At 40.4% G+C, this 7907-nt stretch overlaps 1 pseudogene; it reads left to right on the forward strand.

Moving 5' to 3' along the window:
- The first annotated feature begins 4989 nt into the window (after nt 1-4989).
- LOC100584954 lies at nt 4990-5744 on the forward strand (annotated as a pseudogene).
- Nucleotides 5745-7907: the final 2163 nt, after the last annotated feature.

Raw genomic sequence — 7907 nt, forward strand, 5'->3', positions numbered from 1 at the left:
TGTTTGACAGTGTACTGCCAAATTTCCACATTTGTATATTTTTCTGTTTTCCTTCTGTTATTGATTAATTTTATTTCATTGTGGTAAGAGAAAAATACTTTGTATAATTTTATGTCTTTATTTCTGTGGCTGTTTGCTTCATGTGGGTTCTCTGCTGCTAGGTGGGCATACATTAATAAATGCTATATCTTCCTGGTGAATCAGCCCTTTAATCTTTATATAATGTCCTTCTTCATCTCTTGTGAGCTTTTTCTTAAAGTCTCTTTTGTCTAGTGTAAGTATGGCCAACTCTACTCTCTCTAGGTTCTCGTTATATGGAATATCTTTTCCCACTCTTTTAGCCTATGTGTGTTCTTAGATCTAAAGTGAGTCTCTTGTAGACAGCATATGGTGGGATCTTGTTTTTTATCCATTAAGCCTGTCGATGTCTTTTAATCGGTGCATTTAATCTGCTTACATTTAAAGTAATTACTGATAGGGAAGGATATACTATTACCATTTTGTTAAATCATTTTCTGTCTCTCTTATAGCTTTTTTGTACTTCTTTTTGTCTCTTGCTTATTTCCTTTGCATTTTGTTGATTTGTTGTTGTTGTTAACCTAAAATATCTGAGACAGGTCTCAGTCAATTTAGAAAGTGTATTTTGTCAAGGTTAAAGATGTGCCTGTGACACAGCCTCAGGAGGTCCTAATGACATGTGCCCAAGGCATTCAGGGTAAAACTTGCTTTTATACATTTCAGGGAGACATGAGACATCAATCAATATGTATAAGATGTACATTGGTTCATTCCACTAGGGCAGGACAACTAGAAGTGGGAGCTTCTAGGTCACATGTAGATAAGAGACAAAAGGTTGCATTCTTTTGAGTCCTTGATCAGCCTTCCACTGAATATCCAATTTAGTCTGGCTCAGTGAATCTGCATTTTTACATAAACAATAGGGCAGAGGAAGCAATCGGATATGCATTTGCCTCAGGTGAGCCTTGGAGGGATGACTTTGATTTCTGTCTGTCCTTTGTCCATAAGGAATTTCCTTATGGGCAAATTGTGAGAGAGGTATGTAGCTTCTTATCTTTGTAGCTATCTTATTTAGAAATAAAATAGGAGGCAGGTTTGCCTGACATAATTCCCAGCTTGACTTTTCCCTTGGCTTAGTGATTTTTGGGGTCTTAAGATTTATTTTCCTTTCACATTGTAGTGTCATGTTTGAGTCCCTTCTCATTACCTTTTGTGTTACTCTATAAATATATTCTTTGTGGTTACAATGCAATTACATAAAACATCTTAAAGTTATAACAATCTATTTTACATTGATAAACTCATTTGCATATATGATCATGTAAAGAAACATTACTGCATTACATTTCTGTCCCCTTTTATGTTGTGGATGACACAAAATACCTTTTATATTATATATCCATTAACATATTTATAATTATATTTTTGCTTGCTAAAAATTATTCTATGCCAGTTATAAAAGAAAAACTTCAGCCAAATTAAATTTAAAGGAGTTTAATTGAGCAATGAACACTTCGTGCATTGGGCAGCTTTCAGAATCATAGCAGATTCACAGAGACTCCAGTGCAGCCATGTGGTGGAAGAAGATTTATAGACAAAAAAAAAAAGGAAATGATGTACAGAAATTGGCAGTGAGGTACAGAGTGGCTGGATTTGTTACAGCGCAGCATATCCCTTATTTGAACACAGTTTGAACACTCAGTAGTATATGAATGGCTGAAGTATGGCCACTGGGATTGGCCAAGACTTAGCTATTGTTACAACTGCATACTACTAACTTAGGTCTACAATTGTGTCTGTCTATTAAGCTAGGTTATATTTCATCCACAAGGACTCAAATGTAAAAGTACAGAGACCTTCTCAGGCTATATTTAGTTTGCTTTCACACCAGATTTATAAGTGATTTACTCAACTGTATAATAATACTATGGGATTCTATATATCTCTATATATTTACCATTACCAGGGAATTTAACATTTTCATAGGGCTTTTTGCAGCTGTTTATCACTCTTTTGTATCAATTTGTAGGACTTCCTTTTGCATTTTTTACAGGGCAAGGCAAGTGGTTACGGATTCCCTCAGCTTTTGTTTATCTGAGAAGGTCTTTATTTCTCCTTCAGTTTTGAAGGACAGCTTTGCCAGACATAGTATTTTTAGTTGGCAGGGTTTTTTTCTTTTGGTACGTTGAATATATTACCCCACTCTCTTCTAGTTTGCAAGGTTTCCACTGGGAAATCTGCTGATAATATTGGTGCTCCCTTGTACATCATGAGTGCTTTTCTCCTGATGCTTTCAAAATTCTCTCTTTATCTGTGACTTTTGAAAATTTGATTGTGATGCATGTCAGTGTAGATTTATTCTGTTTGGAGTTCTTTGAGCTTCTTGAATTTGCGCATTCATTTCTCTCATAGATTTGGAAAACAGGGGGCCACCATTTTTTCAAATAGATTCTCTACCCCTTTTTCTTTTTCTTATCCTTTTGGAACTCCCATAATGCATATGTTATTCTACCTGATGGTGTCTCAGAAATCTCTTAGACTCTCTTCATTGTTCTGTTGTTGTTGTTGTTGTTGTTCTGCCTTTTAAACGTTTTCTATCTTCAAGTTTGTTGATTGTTTCTTCTGCCTAGTCAAGCCTGCTGTTGAGACCATCTAGTAAATTTTTCAATTCAATTATTGTATTCCAGGATTTCTGTTTTATTCTTCTTCATAAATTCTCTTTATTGATATTTTCACATTGTTCATGCATTTCTTTTCTAAGTTTGTTTAGTTGTCAGTCTGTGCTCTTTTTATTCATTGAGCATCCTGAAGATAGTAATTTTGAATTGTCTGGCAATTTACATATCTCTATTTCTTTAAAGTCAGTTTCTGGAGATTTAACCTGTTCCTTTAAAAGTGTCATGGTTCTCTGTCTTTGCATGTTTTGTTGTTTTGCTGTTGGGGTTTCAGCATTTTAAGAATCAGCCAACTCTCCTATGATCTGGTTTTATACATACAGGAATTTCTGCAGTCAGCCAGGCTAGAAATTCTGGAAACTTCTCAAGCATTTTCTGGGTGTCTTTCCTCGGCTTGTGGGTGTAATCTGTTTGAAGAGGTTTCCCAACATCTATTCAGGAGCTCTCCCTGGTGTTTGTCTGTGATACTGCAGCCTCTCTGGTGCTGTAGTAAATCGTGGTACTGGAGCTCCACCCAGTGTCTATCTTTGGTACTACTGACTCTGGTGCATAGTTGATCATTGCTCTTGGCAATCCTTAGGTGCCCTATTCCAGTCAGTGCAGTCTTAGGCATACAAAAGTCCCTTGAGCAGCATCTCTAAAAATCAGGAGGTCTGATACCCCTTCCACTCCTTTCTCACCTCAAGGAGAAGACAAGAGTTGAGGGTTTCCTCCCAATCACATGTTGGAGTGGGAGGGATGTTCTGGTGAGAAAGAATGGAGAATGCCACAGGTTTTTCTACTGGGCTTCAATGTGGTTGGCTTCATGATCAGTATAAGAACGTTTTAATTGACTTTTGGTTTTCTTACAGAGGCATTTGGTCTGATTGTTGTTGCTAATTTTCTGTCCCGTGGGAGAAGAAGAGACTAAGGCTTTCTGTCGTGCCCTCTTCCTGATGTTTCTCCTCTAACTTTTATAATCAGAAGCACAGTAATATGCATTAAAAAAAAAGAAACACACACACTTTTTCTTTCTCATGATCCTCATCTTCCACTACTTTTGACGCCAATGGTTTGAGTTTGATTTCTTTCTCAAGACAAAAAGTTATGTTATCAACTACCTGTTTCCATCTTGTTCTTCACATCTGAAGTCATTTTGCTTCTGTTGAGGGTAGCTCGATTCTTCTCTCCCACTCCTCACCCCTGCACCAGGGGACGATCAGGCCATTAGGACTTCGAGATGGAAGGTTTTCAGGTGCTCAATGTTAACCCCACTGCCAAAGGCCATGGGTGGGTGGTGGGAGGGCATATGTGGAGACGAACTCTATGCAGAGGCATGGTCTGAACCCCACAGATACCTATGTCACCTTCCTTGTTGGGAGATAACCAGTGCTATCCAGGGGAGTTCCCAATTCCTAGCTTCAAAGGCCACCCAAGAGTCATTAAGTAGATCAAATAGACAGTGAGATGGTAGGAGCTGGGATCACTATGAGACTGCCTCCCCTCAAGGATACTCATGGATCCGCCTGTTACCCACAGGACTACTCTGCTACTATCATTTAAGGTCACTAGGACAGATCCACTGCAATCTGGGAATTCATGCCTACTTGGTCATTGTGAATTTGACCTTTCTGAATCAAAATCCCAGTTCATAGTTAGACATTTTGTGTTCCTATTTTGAGTTTACATAGTTTGACAATTAATTTTAGGTATTAACTTGACTGAGCTAAGGGATGCCGAGAGAGCTGGTAAACATTATTTCTGGGTATATGTGTGAGGGTATTTCCAGAAGAGTTTCATATTTGAACTGATGAACCAAGTAAAGCAGATCCGATCCACTGAGGGCCTGAATCATCAGAATAGTGGAAGGAGGAAAAAAAATCACCCTCTGCTTGAGCTGAGACATCTGTCTTCTCCTGTCAGTGCTCCTGGTTCTCGAGTTTTTGGATTCAGGTTAGGACTTACATCATCACCCCACTTCCAACTGGTTCTCAGGCCTTTGAACCCAGACCGAATTACACGCTGGCTTTCCTGGTTCTCTAGCTTGCAGACAATAGATTGTAGGACTTCTTGGCCTCCATAACTATGTGAGCCTATTCCTATGATAAATCTCCTCTTATATTTATCTCTATTTATCTATCTATATATCTATAGGTATATATTTTATTGGTTCTGTTTTTCAGGAGAACGCTGATGAATACAAATATTACAGTATCCTAGTACCAGAGCAGTGAGCTCCTTGCAAACTAGTGTCAGAAAGCTGTGTTGTCACTGGCAGAAATCTCCAGGGGTATCAAGAATACCCCCGTTAGAGACCAGAGATCTAGCGACTGAAGCAGCATGGCCAAGCCGTGTGGGGTGCACCTGAGTGGGGAAGCCCGCAAACAGGTGGAGGTCTTCAGGCAGAATCTTTTCCAGGAGACTGAGGAATTCCTCTACAGATTCTTGACACAGAAAATCATATACCTGAATCAGCTCTTGTGAGAGGGCTCCCTCAATGTGGCTGACCTGACTTCCCTCCAGGCCCCACTGGACATCCCCATCCCAGACCCTCCACCCAAGGATGATGAGATGGAAACAGATAAGCAGGAGAAGAAAGAAGTCCCTAAGTGTGGATTTCTCCCTGGGAATGAGAAAGTCCTGTCCCTGCTTGCCCTGGTTAAGCCAGAAGTCTGGACTCTCAAAGAGAAATTCATTCTGGTGATTACATGGATCTAGCACTTAATCCCCAAGATTGAAGATGGAAATGATTTGGGGGTAGCAATCCAGGAGAAGGTGCTGGGGAGGGTGAATGCCGTCAAGACCAAAGTGGAAGCTTTCCAGACAACCATTTCCAAATACTTCTCAGAACATGGGGATGCTGCGGCCAAGGCCTCTGAGGAGACTCATGTAATGGATTACTGGGCCTTGGTGCATGAGCGAGGTGGGGCAGCCTATGGGGAGCTCAGGGCCATGGTACTGGACCTGAGGGCCTTCTATGCTGAGCTTTATCATATCATCAACAGCAACCTGGAGAAAATTGTCAACCCAAAGGGTGACGAGAAGCCATCTATGTACCGAACCCAGGACTAGAAGGAAAATAAATGATCTCTATGTTGTGTGGGAAAAAAAAAAGAAAAAAGAATACCCCTGTTAGTGACAAGGAATTGTTGATTGGGCAACTACAGAATGTAGCACCCTCTGGAAGCCTAGGCCCAGAGGGAAAGAGCAGGAGGACAGGCACACTAAGGAACAAGAGATATTGAGTTTATAAATGAGAACACATGAGGCGTTGAGCCCTGACAGGGAGGCACTTGTAAGGTAAAAACTGCAACATGCATTCAGGTGAGTGCCCAGTGTGAATAGTAAGCCTATCGGCTGCCTGTGGTGCTTCTAGTCCCTGTCTGAGCTTAGCACCTTAACTAGCTGCGTATTAGCCCTGGAGGTTGCCAAGACCACAGAGAGGAAGCTGTGTTGAAGAAAGGGAGAATTAACACAGAATTTCTGAGGAGCTTCTGTCTGTTGCCTGGAACAGTCAGGACATCTGAAGGTTGTCAGCTTAATGTCCCCTGCCAGCAAGGAAGGGCTACTATCCAGCAGCTAGTGAGGCAGGCCAACTGCAGGACCTGGGCAGGAATAACTGAGCCCAACATGTTTGTGCTCAACCAGAAGAAAACACATCAGCTCAAGAAGGGGCTGCAGCAGAGGTAGAGTCACTGTGGCAGGCACCACTTCTGTCCATGAAACATTTGAGAGGAAGAGCTCACTTGTGGTACAGACTAGACTAAAAGCTCTACTGCCTGCTATTAAGTTCCCAGAAAGCAGAGACTGTGTGTGTGTGAGTGTGTGTGTGTGTGTGTGTTTAACCACTGTGTCTGCAGTCCCAAGACAGTATCTGAAACATTATAGATACTCAGAAAATATTAGTTGTCCTGCAGGAGAATCAAATGGAGTGGAAAACTGCAGGGTAGAAAATCTGCAAGTGAGCATGGACCATGTCTTACTTACGTCTATTCTGTGTGATCCAGATTCCAAGCCTTTCTGAGTATGTGACTTTGGATAATTTACAACCTCTCAGAACTTTTTTTTTTTTTTTTTTGGTTTTCATTTTATTTAGTTTTGTTTTCATCTGAAAGGTGAAGATTATACTTATCTGGTTCTTGAAAAGATTAAATGAGATAATATATATTGAAGTGATCTGTAAACTGTGAAGTGCTATGATAAATGTTAGCCTTTGCTGTTTTTTTGATAATGGTGATGACAAAGATAACAATGATAATGACGGGTTTCTTTTAAAAAAAGTGGTTTGAAATGGTGACTGAACTTTACATATGTTCAGCTGTGGAACAGGGGTATCTGTGCTGACAGGAAAAAAGGGTGCACAGAAGAGAGGCCCCAAAGCAGGATTTTGCTCAGGTGGCTTGTGTAATTAGTCACCCTTTATGTGTGTTAGTTTTGAACTGCAGATTAGAGAAGTCCATCTAAGGCAAGGACTGTCTTTTGCTTTTTTTCCTCACACACACACTACATAGTATATTGTTTACAGCAAGCAGTAAACATTTGTTGGGGGAAAAAAATGAATGAATGATTTGATGAAGGGTGACAGAGCTACAGCAGCCAGAGAAAAACAAGAATATTAGTTGAGCAGAGATTGTTCTCTGGAAGTAATTTGTTCAGGCAGAATCAAAACTCATCTTGACACTTCCTGATTTTAAAACTCTGAGGCTCTTCGTTGCTCAAAAATAAAACCCAAGCACATTAGTAGGGCATAGAAAGTCCTTCATAAGCTGGATCCAACCTATCTCTCTGGTCTCATCTCCCATTACACCATCTCCCCAAACCCCAGTTCTTCCACAGTTGTCTTAACTCATCCTATATTCTAATGGTGCTGAACTTCTTAGAGTCCCTGAGATATGCTAGGTCTTTTCACTAGCTGTTTCCTCTCCCTGGAAAAGTTCTATGCATCTTTCAGGGTATAGCATCAATGCTTCCTGCTGTGAAAGTGTTCCCTGATGTCCCCAGGCATTTATTCATAGAACAAGTATTTCCTTTGCACCCATTATGAATTAGACCCTGTTGTAGGTCCTGGACATAGCAGTGAACAAATCAGACTAAGTCTCTGCCCTCATGGAGTATTTATTCTAATGGCGGGGACTAAAAATGAAAGAAAGACAATATATACTATGTTAGGGAATGGCAAAAATGAAGAGGATGGAAATCTGGGGAAGAGAATGAGGGAGCCATCTTATTTATGTA

This window comes from Nomascus leucogenys, chromosome 5 (assembly GCF_006542625.1).
Source record: "Nomascus leucogenys isolate Asia chromosome 5, Asia_NLE_v1, whole genome shotgun sequence".
Lineage (NCBI taxonomy): Eukaryota > Metazoa > Chordata > Mammalia > Primates > Hylobatidae > Nomascus > Nomascus leucogenys.